The sequence below is a fragment of the Aythya fuligula genome, chromosome 1, assembly GCF_009819795.1.
Source record: "Aythya fuligula isolate bAytFul2 chromosome 1, bAytFul2.pri, whole genome shotgun sequence".
NCBI lineage: Eukaryota > Metazoa > Chordata > Aves > Anseriformes > Anatidae > Aythya > Aythya fuligula.
Genome location: NC_045559.1, coordinates 202,792,499 through 202,808,545, shown reverse-complemented (window position 1 = coordinate 202,808,545; position 16,047 = coordinate 202,792,499). Strand labels below are relative to the sequence as shown.

The window sequence follows — 16,047 nt, the reverse complement described above, 5'->3', positions numbered from 1 at the left end:
CAACATGTTAGCTGCTCTGTAAATAGATATACATTTATAATAGTTGGCAAAGGCACTTATCTTGGATTTATAATGTAAATGAGAAAATGCACCATGTGGATCCTGTGACAGGTAGATCAAGGCTAAGAAAACAGCAGACTTAAGAAAATTAGATGAGATGTATACATTACACAACAGTTCCTAATTAGCTGGCAAAGAGGGATTTTTTATGACTTTTTTTTTCCCCAAAAACTTATATTCATAAAAAGAGTTTGTTTGTAAACATGCCAAAATACATGCAGGTTGCTTTGTGGTTTGATAGGAAAATAGATGGGAGAAGAGAAGAGTGCACAGGATGCAGTACAATGGCATGAAAGCCAACAACAACAGCAAGTCTTTTCAGGTTGGGGAACCTAATGCCAGCCAGCTAATAACATCTTTCCTCACCTGAATAAAAATAGTCTGACGTTCAGCAATGAACCTCAGTTGCCTTTGAGAGCTGCAGATGAGCAGCAACTCGGAATCAGCCTGTTTCCAGATCAATGTTTGCTGCTCCAAAGCAAAGATGTTGGCTGAAAAGCACCCTGAGAAATACTTTACCTACCCCGAGGCATTTTATTCATTTTACTGAGACAGTGAAATAATAGCACCTATTATTTGTACTTCTTGTACTCATTTTCTGTGTGCATTGCCTTTTGCCAGATCAGTTCAGCTGAATTCTGCTCAGCAAGGAGCTGGACCAAGAAACAGCATGGTGTACTTGCTGGGGGTTATGGACTGGCTCCCTGGGGTGCAGACCTGATTGCCACACAGCTGGCATGGGTGGCTCCTCTGCCCAGCTGGACATAACTAGGAAAAAATGCTGTGATTCCACAGAAAATAATTTATTTGGGGTCTGTTACTGGCCCTGTGATTTTTGTCACCAACCAGCTATGCTGGCAGCAACAAGGTTATTAAATTCATCAATGTTAAGCAAAAAAGAGTAGCAAACTTTTTAAAATTATTCTTCTGATTATGTTGGCAACAATAATTCACCTTCAAGAAAAAGTCATCTAGATATGTCCTGTGAACTTACGTATCCCTTAGTAAACAGAGTTTGTCATGTTCAGTGACTACCAGCAATTAGGGAAGTTTTATTTTAGAGATTTCCTCTCCCTTTCCTCTCTGAATTCAGTTTGCTGCAGGTTGTCACCTCATTATATTGTTACCATGTAACATGGAACTGACTTTGGAAACACTGATTTTTCTGTTAATTTTTCATACTTTCTTTTTTCTTTGATGCATAGTCTCTCTTCTGGAGTGATATCTTACTCGGGACTCAGCTTTGTGAATGCTGGCTACAGATACATTCCAGGTCATGCTAGCCCTAATACTTCCAATCAACCTCGTAAGGGGGTGTCAAGAGGCAGGAGACCTTTTCTCCATTAACACTAGTGACAGGACCCACGGGAACGGGGTTAAGCTGAGGCAGGGGAAATTTAGGCTGGACATCAGGAGGGGGTTCTTCACAGAGAGGGTGGTTGCACACTGGAACAGGCTCCCCAGGGAAGTGGTCACTGCACCAAGCCTGTCTGAATTTAAGAAGAGATTGGACTGTGCACTTAGGCACATGGTCTGAACTTTTGGGTAGACCTGTGCGGTGTCAAGAGTTGGACTTGATGATCCTTAAGGGTCCCTTCCAACTCAGGATATTCTATGATTCTATGATTCTAAATCCCAACCTACTATAAAATTAATTTGAGTAAGCTAGATATGCATATATATCAGCCCTATATACATAGAAGACAAATTGAATTCTCAGTTTGTTCATAGTGATCATTGTTATTATGGAGAGAGACAATCTAATTCCATATAGAAGAAACTGGTTCCTCCCCAGAGAGTAAACAACTATGTACTCCCAGACATAACCTGCAGGCAGAGTTATCATGTTTTGGGAACTGCCTCCTATTATTTATGTCAGTATTTGTATAGAGCTGGTGATTAAAGCACAGGTGTTCACTAACCACTCCCTTTTCATTTTGCTAGTCAACATAGTTATGCATTGATTTCATTTAAAATAATTTTATATTCAGGATTATGAGTTTCAGAACTTCTTTCACCATACTTATGATGATCCATATGGGTCCCTTCCAACTTGGGATATTCTATGATTTTTTATTAACAGACTTTTAAGGGAAGGTTGGATGTGGTGCTTAGGGACATGGTTTAGTGGGTAATGGTGGTAGGAGAATGGTTGGACCAGGTGATTTTGGAGGTCTTTTCCAACCTTAATGATTCTATTATTCTATTCTCTGATTCTCTCCATAAAGACTTTCCAGGTAAGGTGAACATTCTGCTTCTGCATATGGCAGAAGCCTGTAGATGTCCTAGCCCTCATTTGTAGTGCTAGATGCTGTTTGTACACCTTCCACATAAAAAGCTCTTAAAATCTAAAGAAAGAAGATAAGCATTGAAGGGAAACTTTGACCCCATGTCACAGATGAGAAATAAGGGTTAGGGATGTTAATGCCTGTATTCATCCCTTCTAGCTTTCAACAATGGCCATGTGTAATTCAGCACCTGGTTGCCCCAGACAGTAGTTTACAAGGAAAGAGAGGGAGAGACTTCTCTATGAGCAACTCCTGTGCAGAATGGACTACATATTTTAAAGAGATGCAGTGCTCTCCCACTGCCTGAACAGGAAGACTGGATTACTAGACTCTTATTTTAGGTCTCAGTATCCATTATCCAAATATCCACACACCTGGCTATTTCTCTCATGAGTTGAAGCATCCTTGGGGGGAAATCTGATCAGGCCATCTTTCTCCACTGCTAATTCATTCTTTCTTTCCATCCTAATTCCCACTTAAAATCCACTCTTGTTTTCCAGCCTTAATTCAATTTTCTGAAAACTTTGTTCGATCTCTACTCTGTCCTTGGGGACCCTCATTCTTTCTGTCTCCACCTCACTCTATGTACAGGACCTTACCAGTTTCTTTCAATACAACAAGACTCCCCTTATGCCTCTCTTTCCATTCCTATTCTCTGTTTGCCTTGTCGTATTCTTTAATCTGAGTTGCAACACCTTCTTAGTCTCTCTTCTTGAACCTTCCATTTACCCTGTTTTGTCCCTTTCTCTCCAACAATTCAATTTGTCCTCTTGTCCTTTCAAAGTCCCAAAACACGGACTTTTCATCTAAAGACAGTGATTGCAAAACTGCCAGTTAAAAGTTCTCCTCCTCCTCTCCTCTCAGGTTTGTGAGAACTAAGGAAGGTTTCTGAAGACTGTAACTCCTATTTTCAGGGAGTGGAAAAGGAGGATTCAGAGAACCAGAGACTGGTCAGCCTCATCTTGGTCACCTCCCCAGGGTGATGGAGCAAATAATACTGGACATAATTTCAAAGTATATGAAGGACAAGAGAGTGATTAGGAGTAGTCAGAATGGATTTATGAACTGGGAGTCATGCTTAGCCAACCTGCAGGAAGATGAATGGCTCTGTGGATGAGGGGAGAGTAGTAGATGGTGTTTATCTTGACTTTAGTAATGCTTTGATGCTGTCTCCCATAACATCCCCATAGATAAACTGATGAAGTATGGTCCAGATAAATGGACAGTGAGTTGGACTGAAAATTACCTGAACTGCTATCCTCAAAGATTTGTGATCGGCAGCGCAAAGCCCAGCTACAGGCTACTCACTGGTGACATACCCCAGGGGGTGATACTGCCTCCGATATATTAAATTCTCACAGTAATGACATGGATGAGGCAGACTGAACCCATAAGTGTTCCAGGGGATGAAAAACTGAGAAGAGTGGCTGATACATCTGTAGGTTGTGCTGTCAGTCAGAGGGACCTCAACAGGATGAAGAAATGGGCCCACAGGAACCTCCTGAAGCTCAACCAAGGAAAATGTCAAGTTGTGGCCCAGGGGAGGAGTAACCCCAGGTACCACTACAGGCTGGGACCAACCAACTGGAAAGCAACTTGCCAGAAACAGACCTGGCAAGCTGACCATAAACCAGCAACGCGCTCTTGAAGCTAAGAGACTGGAGCATCTCTTTTGAGGAGGGGATAAGCCAGATGGAACTGTTTAGTCCCCAGGAGAAAAATCTCAGATTTTATGAATGTGCATGAAAGCTGATGGGGGAAGGGGTTAAAAAAGATGGAGCCAGATCTTTCTTAGTGGTGCCCAGTGACTAGAAAAGAAGCAATCGGCACAAACTGGAATATGGGAAATTCCACCTGAAAAGTGGAAAAACTACTTACAGGGAAGCAGTCAAACATTGGAGCAGGTTGCCCATAGACATTGTGGATTCCTCATTCTTAGAGATATTCAAGACCCAGCTGGACACAACCCTCAGTGACCTTCTCTAGGTAACACTGCTTTGAGCAACTGATTGGACTAGACTATCTCCAGAAGTATCTGCCAGCCTCAGTTATTCTGTAATTCTTTGGTTCATGGTTCTACTTCTCTACTTTCTCCATTTGTGTGTGTGTGTGATCAGCAGCTGTATTGTTGCTTTCTTTCAGTTTGAGGAGTCCTAGCCATGAGCACAAGCAACCTTCCTTCTCCATCAGAGAGGACAATGACACCATCCTGTCACATGCCCATACGTTTCTATGTTCTATAGTGCGTAGCACAGATTTTTATGAAAAAATGACTCCTTGAAAGAGACTCACATTTTGACATCAATGAAAATTATCAACATCAGATAACAATGCTAAACTCAGAACAATAGTAGATATATTCTAAAGAAATCAGTGAAATTCTTCATGACTCCAGTCAGAGAAATCTGTACAAGAAACACTATAACTGTCATAATAAAAGCATAATTAAAGCATCCCAGATACTGGGATTAGTACTCACTTTTTGTATTTACCTTCTGAGAAATATCTAGGAATAATCCATCAAATACTTCTTGTAGGATACAGTTTTAACCTGGACATGTGTTATTCTCAGTCTACCTGTCAAAAGACAAACAAACAAAAAAGTCAGTGTTTTGTTAAGCGCTTTTTAAACTTACTTGCTATGCTGAATGAATTAAAACAACTTTCTATAGTTAGGGCACATAAAATGGTCACTTATACATTCATGATTCCTAGTGCAATGTCACATCAGCACTGTACTGGGTTATGCTTACTCATTCCATGGAAATAAATGTGTTTGTTAAATACAAACTAAGGCTTTCTGTACAGCACTTAGAATTAAATGCCTGTCCTTGGCTAACTGTGCAAATATCCATCCCTTTGCCAAGGGAGTAATTTACCAGTTCCTCTATTGTAGTTTCAAGGGCTTCTGAGTAACATGGTGATTGTTCCTTTCTTGTTCTGTGTGGTTTTACAGTCCTCAGAAGGGGAAAGATTTTTTTTTTTGTAATTTATTTTTTATTTATGTAATCACCCCAAATATTTCCTTCCTTAAATCTATTACCTCTGTTAAAGTGAAATGACTAAGGTCCTAGACAAAAGCTTCTCATCATTTCCACTCACATCAGTAAGTTCTGTCTTATCTGAGCTGCTTGTGGTGTTGAAGAGCCCCAGCTTAAAAGTAATGACTCCTGTGTGAAAAATATGCCCTGCCACAAGCAGGAGGTTCAAAGAAAGTGGCTCCCTTGGAAGCTGGCCCACACTAATGCATTTGCAATGCAGCACCAGGGCTCTGCTCTTCTCTTACATCTGTCGTTAGCTGATTAGCCTCATGCCCCCTCTCCTCTCCTTGTCTCAGGGTGACACAGTCCCATGGAGACTGAGGGGGTGGACAAGAGACTGTGGTAGCTTGATGGGGGTGGTTTCATCGAAAGCCACATTTGCGAGAGCCAGCAGCTTTCCCAGGCTACCCATTTTGCTTGATATGAATCCATTTTTCATGTATTCTAGTGCACAGAGTCTTTCAGAATTGGAAGATTAAAATTAATAAGCATGAATGATGTGGTAGCAGGCTATTATAGAGGTGGGCTTTCGTGTCTTTCTTTGGCAACCTGTTTCTGCATATATGGTCCAAAACTACATTGACCTTTTAATCTTGCCAATTGTAAATGAATTTTAAATCCAAGCTCTCCACTGAAAAGGTGCAAAGGTTGCCTTTAAATAGCTGCGCTGTTAGATTGCCCTTTACTCCATAGGCCACATCCTTCAGTTTCCTCCCATTAATTTCTCTTCTTGAACAACCCTCCTCACTGCTGATTGTGTCCTGGTACAGATTATTTCTCCCCAACATGCATTTTTCAAAGCTGCATCTCATTTTGTCATTTCCTGCTTAAGGTTTCTAATCTATCTTCACTGATTTATGCAATACCTCCCAATTTGGATCATCTGTGATTCTAATTAACACGTACTTTTTTCCTGTCTTTTGGCTAATGAATGAAGATGTTTAAAGACGACTGGACTCAAAACTGCTCACTGATGTTCCCCCACTAGAAAACTCATGCAATGCAATACATTTTCATTTATTATCTCACTTTGCTAATGGCCCTGTGGATGGTTTTTAATCAACATCACAGGGTCCTTATCTAAGCCAATCTGAATTAATTTTATGAGTCTTCTCTCTTGCTGACGTTCACTTCAATGAGAAGGAAAACAAAAGCAGAAAAGGTCATCACCCACCAGAACGCTTTTCTGAGAGATCTGAAAATGATGAGGAGGTGAGAATAAATTGTTCCTTCTCCTTTCTCAGGACTCTGGTACAAATATGGTCCCTCAACACCATAATATCTATGCTTCTCACTATTCAAATATGTATATTTTCAAACTTCTCATCAAGGTAGAGAAGTGTTATTACTACTACTTTTGTCAATAATTTCTAGCACAGAGAGAATAAGGAGGTTGGCTGTGTTCCTTTAGCAGTTGTGGTTACAAATTAAAAGGTTAAAGTTGCTTTTGCACCTACACTTCTCTTGTGGAAGTTACTGTGCCATAACTACCTGCATATTCTGGAATAACCCCCAGAAATGGAACATTTAACTGAGTTCATCTCTTCTTGAAAATCTATGCTTAAATAGCTATATCTACATATCTGTATCACTATTTGAATGTTACTTTGGAAGACTGAACATGACAAGGTGCAAGGCAATGCCAAAAATTGGAACTTCAGGTACCTAGAGCATATAAACCCTTAATCCAGACTAAGGGTTATAGAATAAGACATACAGCCATATCCTTAGGATATGGTCCTGAAAGTTATTCAGGCACCTCGTCTCTCAGCTGGGTGCTGAGGTATTTCTGAAAACGTGGACTAAAACTCCTGTTTTACAGGAAATTTGTGTTGGATTTGAACCCAGATCTTCAACCTTTAAAATGTTTTCCCTTTTTAAGAACTGTTCTCTTTACCCAACAAAATGATACTAATGTCATGGGCATTTATGCTCCAGTCACCGCCATATTACTGCAATTTTCTGTTCCCCAAAATGTAGGGCCTCACCCTATCTGTCTGCACAGCTTCCTTTACTGTCACATCCTGATGTGACAGCTTTAATATGATAGTTATATTCCTTCCAGAAGAAAATAAAAAGCACTTCTCTGCTACAGAGGAAAGGGCTAGGAAAAACATTTGTAGTATGGTCTTAATTTACTTGGGTTGTTTACTTTGTGAAAGGTTAGTTAATGCTTCTGAATCAACAGTAAAATATTCTCAGAAACTTCAAGTTTATGTGTTTTTAATAAAAGCCAGCAGTATTAAAAAAAATGATGCTGATCATTCTGTTGTTTCCCACCCCATCACCAATTAATACTCACAAAAATACAAAACAAAACACACACACACGCATAAAAAGAAGAAGGAAAAAGGAAAAGGATCATATATTTCCAGGAACATCAGCAGTCATAAAGAAACCAGTCATGAGCTAAGAAATGATGTAAGGGAGTGTAGAGGGAATTAGAAAACATTAAGAAGAAAATTTGGAAACTATTCGCAAGAGCAAAATTTACAAATATTCGTCATATTGTTTAAACGTATATCGAAATTCGTATTTGCTATTACATCTGCCTTTTTCATTAATGTATTTTGTGCTAAAAGACATGTAGTATGAAAAGTTTGTCACCAATATTCTTCTCATATTAGGAAGTAATTACACATTTTTTCGCTATAAACTTTTTAAACGTGCCAGCTGGAAATGAATTGCCTTTGACTTGCTAAAAATAAGCACAAGAAACTAAATCTAAGTCCATCGCCAGAGCAATTTATACTACACACAACTTCAGTGAGGTGCAATTAGCGGTGCATTGCAATAATTTATTATTGGTTTAAAAAGCCTGAACAATCAGGACCTTACAGCAAAATGGGAAAATGGGAAGCTCTGTGCCAGACATATTATTCTGGTTTATATTAATTCAGTTATTTTACCTTTGGTGCACATTCATCTATCCATACAATGTGAATGCTCCATTGAGAAGGATGCTGAATATTGAACCTTTGGCTCAATATGAAATATGAACTCTAAGGCATAGCTGCAATAATACTTCCATTTGCATTATTATGATTAACATTCCTCTGAATAGGAAGCATCCAGCAATATTAATTATAGAAATAGTGAGATTCCAATTGTCATAAATCACCGTGCAGTGTAAAACAAGCTCTCCAAAATCCTTATGGAAAAAATCTTTTTCTGTGTATTTTTTGGAGTTAATTTCAACCTCATTTACACCAGGCTTTCCCATTTGTGTCTGTTGACAAGACAGTAATTATGCTTTTCTCTTGATTAACACATTCTTTTCAGTAAGGTCCCAAACATCTTTCACATGAAAGGCTGAATTCAACAGAGCATAGTTTTTCTCATTAAAGACTTCGCATTCACCCATGGTTAATTTATCACACAGATACTTCCTGTCTCGTAGGAAGAAGGGTGGCCTTGAAGCTAATGCTCTTGATTTGATCAGAAGTTTTTTTTTGTTTTTTTTTTTTTTCCACAGCAGTTGAAATGAATGTCTTTTCAAATATGATGATTATTGAATTCATTTAATACATTAAAATTTGGGGAAAAAATGCTGTTTATCTACTAAAACACAGATCCAGCTGACTGATTTAGTACTAAAAGTCATATTTTTCCTTAAGTACATAAAGATTTACATCATTTCAGATATACCATGGAAATGTCTTCTTTCTTGAAAGAGTATTATCCCTAAAACTATACAAACATATCTTTTTTTTTTTAATCTATATTTATATCTTTGCATCAAGCCAGCATTTCCCTCTTCGCTACTGTTCCTATCCTCAACATTGTTAGCAAAATTGGCAATATTCATTGATTAATCAGAGTGAGCACCTTGACATTTGGGGCATCAGCTTACATTTGTAACAGACATAGGATGGAATGATTTATTTTGATGTATTACACTGTATCCTACAGAGCATCCAAAAGTAAAAAGGCTTTCATTATCAGTCTTGTGAAAACAAAGCATCTGCACCAGGGACCATACACAAGGAGAGAAAAATTTCTTGCCACCTGTGCTCTTTAATCCAGACTTTTGATGGTTGTATCATTTTTGGGGTGTGTTTGCTCTTTTTTTTTTTTTTTTTTTCTCTAGATGTGTTATTTCCAAATGTATCATATATTCAAATAGCAACTAAATTCCAGTGTTCAGCACTGGAATTAGCAGAGCTTTTCCCAGTTTAACCTGTTGCTTTGGTCCGTCCTGAGTTAACCCACAGCAGGTGAGATGCCCCTGAAATGCTGTAGTACCAAATGAATTCCTAATGAAATGGTGTCTACTGTGTAAGAAACCTTTCCCCCTGGGATGGCAGTAATTAGGGCCATCCTCTACAGCACAAGAAATGGTCACAGATGGCTTGGTTGCTCTCAGGAGGGTGAGGAAAGGAGGCCATGGTTGTGCCCTCACCAAGGATGTATGGAATAGCTGTGAGGTTCTGGAGAGAACCACGTTAGTCCTGTTTCTGTGTCTGCTGAGTTGGTGGTAGAGCATCCTGCAAAGTACTTAGAGATATTATCTCGTCCAGCCCATCCTGAATAATTATTTTAGGAAATATTTACCATCACACATATGTTTAAGTTTCACTGAACTCAGCAGAGCTTCAATATGTACCTGAAGTTAAGCATTCCCTCAGAGCGCCGTGGCTGAATGGGGACAAACTGATGAATTGGAGGCACTTACGACCAGGATTAAATAAATACATACATACATAAACCGGTCACTGCTGCTTCTGATTGCCTCTGCGCTGCACATTTCTCTCCATCTCTTTTTCCATTATCACCCTCAGCTCTAAATGATTGCTGGGGATTTGCTGTGTAGCACAGCAGCTAGGCAGAGTGAGGAGGAAAGTGGAGACAGAGCCCGTGGAAATGAGCTGAAAATCATCCTCCCAAACGAAGCCCAGCTTACAGAACAACCCCTCATTATTTTGATCCCCCACAGAGAATGGAAAGACATGTCTGATGTATTTGGAGATCATAGGCATGTTCCAAAAAGCATCAAATAAAAGCAGAAGAGAGTCTTGTTGGGTTCAGCAAAGTCAAAGTATGTCTTTAAGTCAGCATATTCCTTTGCAGTGACTGAAGCCCAACCACCACTTCAAACATGCTCCAGACCTGCACATCCTCTCTTTTCACACCAAACTGATGCCCTGCATAGAAATATTTTTTGGCCTTTGCCTAACATTTCATTGCCACACACTGACAGCTTGTCGTTGGCAAAACAAATTGCAATTATCTTTGTGATCATCATCCACAATATCAGTCCTTGGATAGAAATACATGGAAAAGCCAGCACAGGAGATCTTTTTAAACCACCCCATAGCAAGTGATGAGATTAACTTGGAGGGACCGTCATCCCCATACAAAATTCTATTGGGAAAGAGTTAAGGGCTGTGATCCATCCCTCTTTTGGATGAAAAGGAAATGAGGGAGAGAATGGAGAGTGCAGGCTGAGCCATCCTAGGGGAGGATCTGCTGGCACAGTTAAGCCCAGAGATCTGCCCTTTCCCAAAGCACCTCTTCTTTTTAGCCCACACATCAAGTTAGTTTTGAACCTCATCAGTCAGGATGGATCCCAGTGGAGTGAGTGTTTTGCATATCCCAATCTGTTCCAATAGTGTCAGAGGGGTCATATTACAGTATTTTATCTCTGCCATTATCTATTTCTTTTTCATTTATTTATTTTATTTTTATAATTTTTTTACATTTATTTATTTTTATTTCATATTTATTTATTTATTTTTATTTTAAGAAGTGTGAGGCTGGTTTTTAGGCAGTTGCAGGGCTACACTTACAGAGGACGTTGGAAAAGGCTACACAGTGGAGGCTTCTCAGAATTAAGATAATTTTCTCAATATGTAATAATTTCATGTGAAAAATTGGATTTCTGGGAAATGGTAGCAGAAGTAAAGGATGTGAAATGTGTCCTGTTGAATTTCTGCAGAATTACTTTTTAATGTTCATCATATGATTGTTATCTTGTGTCGTTTGTGTACTAAGCTCTTCTTCCTTACTTATCATAAGATAACCAGATACATTCTGTGCAAAAAGTTGGCTTTCACCTTCTACTTTAATCGTGTTATATCTCAGTTTCATTTTCTTGCATATTACTTTGGTCATCCCAGATTTAGCTTTAGACATCCTACTCATGCATGTATATGCTAAGAAACTATTAATCTAGACCCACTCAGCTGCCTTAATTTTTAGTTGCACAAGTTGATCACCAAGGAGTCCCACCCCAAGCTGTGTTTTCACTGTGCAAATGAGTACCTGCTCCTACAGCTATTACTTTCAACGTTACCTTGACAAAGGCTAACTAGTAATATCAGCAGTGACACTAACCTAAACATCACAGCTGACCTGATATTAAGCTAGTTAAATACCTTATTTTAACTTATTTTATGAAGTCAGAAGAACTTGAGGGCAGAATTCCCATTTTTGGCCAACTGGAAGAAACAAACTTGTCCTGTGCATCAATTTAAGTGGGCAGAAATGTAGCAATGTTAATTTTGAGTTGCTTCTGCTGTGGCAATTTGATCCATGGAACTGAGATTTCAGGTTGGCTGAACAATTGTACCAAAAAGCAACAGCTTCTCATTCACAGTGAAGTTGATCACATACTTACAGACCTTAAAATTAACATGCCCTTCCAATCAAGGCTGGCTAAGCAGGTTAGAAACCAGTTTTCCTCCACATATAAAACCTTTTGTTAAAGCTTACTACAAAATTTGCTTCAAAATGCTCTAATCCATATTATTAAATTAAAAGCATTAGAATATGTCTTTTGTGCAAGGAATCTCCAAAAATAATAATAATAAAAAATCCTGGAGTATTGTAAAAAAAAAAAATATTTTTGGGTCCTGGATCATTTTTTCTTTTTTTCTTTTTTCTTTATTTTTTCTGCTACTGCTTTTCCTGGGGAAAAATACTTTATATATATATATATAGTATTTAGTTTTTATTTTTTTTTATTTTATTTTTTGCTGGATTCCTTTCATTATTAAAAATCATTTCTCCTGGCCCATTTGAACTGTGCATTAAAATATCCGTTTGTAGAAGAAAGAATTCCTTTATTGCCTAGAAATGGCCACAGTATGTCTGCCAGTTCAAACAGATGTTTCTATAATTGTTGTCTATAAATGCTTCAGGTCTTTCAGCACAGGCTTGACCAACAATAAAACATAATCTTACCATCAATACGCTTTTCGTTAAAGCTGTTAAATGGAAGCAATAATCTTTCCCTTTATCCAATGCTGATCTATATAATCCAAAGCCCTTCAAATGCTTTGCAATGAAGGGTAATTGCTGCCCCTGTTTTTTTTTGCCAGTGGGTAGGTAAACTGACATTGAGAAGTTTACAGGAGCACAGCTCTTGAAGTGAAAGATGGAAAACCTGACCCTAGGAAAGTCTGGCACTTGTGGATGAAGCTGTGTGGACCTCACATTTCCCATGGACTCCTGTGGATTACCTTGTGCATGCTATCTGGTCATTTTGTAGGTTATTTGTACATCTGAACTTTGTCATGTTCTTGCTAGATTTGATAAAGATTGCAACTTCTTGCAATGTTTTTATCCCACTTGTCATAAATACTTCTTCTACAAAACTCAATTGAAACAACTGCTTGAAAATTTAAGAGTAGAATAAGCATAAAGCATGCCAGACACCAATGATTAACAAGGTGTGCCAAACAAGATTTCCCAGTATAACCATAGTAACAAATTAATGGTACATGAAATGGATTTTAAATAATCTTTTAAAATATTTTTAAAAACTGTTTTCTCAGCAATTAAAACCTCATGTAGTTGCTGGGATGGGCCGCCAAGTTGATCAGGTGAGATAGTTCTGGTACAAGGTGCCATGAATCAAGCCTTTAATCCATCAGAGAATAAATTTGTAGCTGTATTCATTCTCTGCAGCCCACCACATGCTGTCGACCCTGTTGCAGCATGCTTAGCAGCCTGTCCTGCTGGCCGTCATACTGCAGCAAATGTAGGCATGCTGTGATGCCCTCGCAGGAAACCATAGAAGAATTTACCTCCTGCATTTAGGTGACAATTGTGAAAATGCACCGGTGGCATATTGACATTTGAATGGCTTTAACAAGGGTCCCCACTGCAAAGGAGCAATCAAGGAAGCAGCTCTGAAAAGGTTCTCATTTGTGGCAGCAGCAGAGATCTGTGGCCTCTGAATGCTCTTCTCTCCCTCCTTTGACTATGCTGGGAGCCCAGGGGGAATAATTTAGGTGCTTCTGGAATGTCCCAAGGATAAGGTGGTATTAAAAAAGGTCAAAGCATGCACTTTACTTATGTGGCTGGGCATACACACAGAAATATTTCTTCATCTATATACATATACAGACCATATATATACATTGAGAGAAATTTGCTGTTATCAAAACAACTACATATACCAAAAAAGGTGAACCACTGGAGCTAGGTTGGCATATTGCACTGTACTGTAATGACTTGGCACGGGAGTATTTAACTTCCTCCTAGAGCAAAAACATCTTTCCTCAACTGGAAAGGCTTGGGTGGCTGAACTGCTTTCACTTTTTGATGAATACAATGACGATACTACAGGCTGTGCTTTTACAAGGAAGGCACCCTGGATCAGAGTCCCAGCATTTTTCTTAATATCCTTTACAATAAGAAAAAAACATTCAGGTATTAGGTACACAGAAGAACTCAAATATCTCGATATTCACATCCAAATGCAAAAGTTACATTCAGTTTCTACCTTTGTCAGAAACAACTCCTATGTCCAGGAAAAAGCCTTATCACTAGCTCATGCTTTAGGCCTTTCTACTCTGTCCCCTGATGAAACAGGAACACATCTGAGTGCCAGAACTGCAAGTAGTTTACTGGGTGAGATTCCACAGCAACCTCTCCACCACTTCTCTAAAGTATTTTACAGCTGTGATTGTACCAGGAATAGTCTGCTGCATTATTATTTTGTTAATGTATACCCAACTTCATTATTCTCCACTCCCTACCCAATTAATAATTTATATAAAAATAATATTTCAGTTTTTATGGAAAATTTTGAATTCTCTGATGACTAAACCCCTCCCTCCTTACTATCCCCCCAGTGCAATATCTTGTATAAATATCATTACGGTTCGACTTTGAGCTATTCTTCCTCATTTCATTATTGAATATATCTTGAGGAGGGCTTGAAGCTAATGCTATAATCTTGAGCAGATTGATAGGATCTTTCCCCGTGCAACAGACATTGAGTAAAAGCAGAGGATCCTCACGCACCCCCTACCCAGGCTGCAGCTCTCCTCCCAGCAGCTCCTTCCCTCCCGATGCTGCTGCATACTGGAGATCTGCATTTCGCCCCTTATCAATAGATCTCCTTCCTGTGAATGGGAACGACGTTCCTTCAGACCTGTTTTTGTAAAGCAAACCTATATCCATAGGAGCAATTAGTTCCCTGCTGTGAGTTTAGACACGCTGGCTGTATTGCAGCTGCTCTCTGTTGCCAGCACTAAATTTTCCTCAGTAGTGGATCAACGTGTTTAAACACTTTGATCTTCTTTATCTCAGCGAGGAGATTTGAAAGCCTCCTGGATGAACAAGCTTTCTTTCGGGTGCAACTCCATTTCATCCACCATTTCAGTGCTGACCTGAAACTTTTGTGCTTTATTTACTGGAGAGGCGTCGTCTTTTGAAATGGCTTCTCACATCCTCTCAGAAAGGCTTTTTTTTTCTTTTTTTTTTCCCCTAACACTGAGCTTAAGTAACGGTACTTCAAACAGCAGATAAGAGGCACAAAGGGGACTCAGTCTTATACACAGCGATTCAGAATCATCTTAATCTCCGTCACGCACTTTCTGATTTTCTTTTTAATCTCTCGCGGCACAGTGTGCACCAGACACAGCTGAGAACTTGCTATTTAAGCTGCCTTATTACTGTTACGCTGTGAAAGCTTAACTAACATTTAGAATGTACGAGCACAAACAAACCGAAGCAAGGGAACGCACACTTCAGTTGTGGGTACGGTTTGGTAGGTGGTGGGAGATGAGAATTAGTGCCACCATCCTCTTCCTGATGGGTTGAGGCTGACTCTGTTTTCACACCTAGCAAGGAGCCAGGACTGAACTCTTCGTGATGTGAATCTATTCGGCAGGAATAAGGCTGTCAGGCTCATGCCTCCAACCAACACAGAAATCCCAATTTCCCTACCCAAACCAAATCTCTGCTCCTTTGCATGCCGTGGTACAGGCTCAGGGTGATGGTGAATCCAACTCTCATCGCATTAATGAAATTACCAATCTGAGCTTCTGCCTGTACATTGGCTTAACCCCGGACCGACCTAATATTCTCCCACGTAAATTGTTACCTCCTGCAATGATGGCAAGAGGGTTACACTGCTTGTAAAACAGACGGGAGGAGAGGAAGGAGCCTAGAGAGTTTAATTGAGATTATGACTGTCTGGATGCTGGAACCAAATTAACAGAGGGCTGCACTTTTATGAAAATACTTGCACGGAAATGCAGGTGAGGCATTTTCCCTCATCCCACAGCCTTTTGGAGCTGGCAATGACACAGATATCTAGAATAAACAACGTAATTAGAGACTACTTTTTTTCACAAAGGCTTGCTCCTGAGGCATGATTTTAATACTACAGACAATCGCAACATGTGATGGAGTTAGACAGA

General features: G+C 39.3%; 1 protein-coding gene across 6 annotated transcripts in view; it reads right to left on the bottom strand.

Annotated features, from left to right (window-relative positions):
* Nucleotides 1-16,047, bottom strand: part of TENM4 (teneurin transmembrane protein 4) — a 554,777-nt gene that overhangs the window by 381,224 nt on the left and 157,506 nt on the right. For all 6 annotated transcript variants that reach the window (XM_032196280.1, XM_032196305.1, XM_032196313.1 and 3 more), the window contains one exon: nucleotides 4,828-4,925. The gene's annotated coding sequence lies outside the window, so the exon portion shown is untranslated. The remainder of the gene's footprint in view (nucleotides 1-4,827; nucleotides 4,926-16,047) is intronic.